Genomic DNA, 1,796 nt, shown 5'->3' on the forward strand with positions numbered 1-1,796 from the left:
TTTGCAAACTGTTCGTTATAGGTTTCCAGCAAGAAAAGTACAAAAATTGTGATTAGCATTAATAACGACTTGACAGAGTAATTTTCTGTCTCTTGAACATAATTTGGGGCTTGAAATTAGTGTCAGAGTCAGAAAACATTTTCTGTGAAAGACCAGATAGCAAATACTTTAGACCTGTGGGTCACACAGTCTCTGTCCTAACTGTTCAACTCTTCCATGGCAGCATGAAGACATATGAAAGTATACCCAAGGGGTGCCTGGGGGGCTCAGTTAGTTAAGTGTCGGACTCTTGACTTCGACTCAGGTCATGATCTCAGTGTTGTGAGATGGAGCCCCTCGGGGCTCTGTGCTGGGCATGGAGTCTGCTTAAGAGTCTCTCTCCCTCTGCCCCTCCTTGCTCACTCTTAGAAAGAAAGAAAGAAGAAAGAAAGAAAGAAAGAAAGAAAGAAAGAAAGAAAGAAAGAAAGAAAGAAAGAAAGAAAGAGAAAGAAAGAAAGAAGGAAGGAAGGAAAGAAGGAAAGAAGGAAAGAAAGAAAGAAAGAAAGGAAAGGAAGGCAGGAAGGAAGGAAGAAAGATTACCCAAAAGCATATGTGAAAGTGTACATAAACGATTGAAAGTTCCACAGAACTTTTTTATGGGCACTGAAATGTGAATTTCACATACTTTTTACACATCATGAAATCTTTTTACTACTCCCAACTATTTAAAAATGTAAAAAAACACATTCTTAGTTTATGATCCATAGACAAACAGGGTATGGGCCTGATTTGTCCAGAAGGCCATAGTCTTCCAGCCCCTGTTCTATATAATCTTTAAAAATTTTGCTTATGAGACAATTTATTTTCCCCTGTTCTATATAATCTTTTAAAATTTTGCTTATGAGACAATTTATTTTCATTGTATTTCACAAAAGTGCTCATCCACATCATTGGAAATGAAAACAAAAAAAACCCACAAAAAGCAGAAAAACTGGTTCTTTTCTTTTTTTAAAGATTTTATTTATTTACTTGAGAAAGAGAGAGAGAGAGAGTACAAGTGGAGTCAGAGGGAGAGGAAGAAGCAAGCTCCTGCTGAGGAGGGAGCCCAACTCGGCGCTCGATCCCAGGACCCTGAGATCATGACCTGAGCCGAAGGCAGACGCTTAACTGACTGAGCCACCCAGGCGCCCTGAAAAAACTGGTCCTTGACCATAGATAATTTAAGAAATACTGCTCTAGGTCTCAGATCTAATCTTAAAGAGGTCTTCTTGGACCAACTTATCAAAAGTAGGACTTCATTTTTCTTCAGTTGTGGTAGTGGTTTCCTGGCTATGTTTGGGAATACATGTACAAAAATGTTGATGAGTGAAATGATATAATGTCTTGCATTTGCTTCCAAGTAATTGGGGGAGGAGTAAATGAGTAGGGCCCAAATAAAACAAGATCAGTTGTGTGTAGAAGACTATGGAAGCTGTATGATGGGTAGTCATTATACATCCATCATCTTTGCATGTGTTGGAAATATCCATAATACAAAGTTACAAAATAGATTCTATTTGCCTCATCCTGCCCTGTTCCAAGTTTGTTATATCTGTTTTCTTTATTGAACTCATCACAATTTTAGATTGTCTTCATGTATCTTCCCAACGGAATGGACGGTCCTTGAAGTCACACACCATTTCTGGGTTGTTCACCTTTGCTTTCTTATATTTTTTGAATGAATGGATAAAGAAGAGGAAACGTGAGGTGGCAGTGAGAAAAGCTGATTTTGGCAAACTGAAAAGTGGGCTGCAAAGGCATCTACCAAGGAGAAAAGA

The sequence above is a fragment of the Halichoerus grypus genome, chromosome 7 (genome assembly GCF_964656455.1).
Source record: "Halichoerus grypus chromosome 7, mHalGry1.hap1.1, whole genome shotgun sequence".
NCBI classification, from domain to species: domain Eukaryota; kingdom Metazoa; phylum Chordata; class Mammalia; order Carnivora; family Phocidae; genus Halichoerus; species Halichoerus grypus.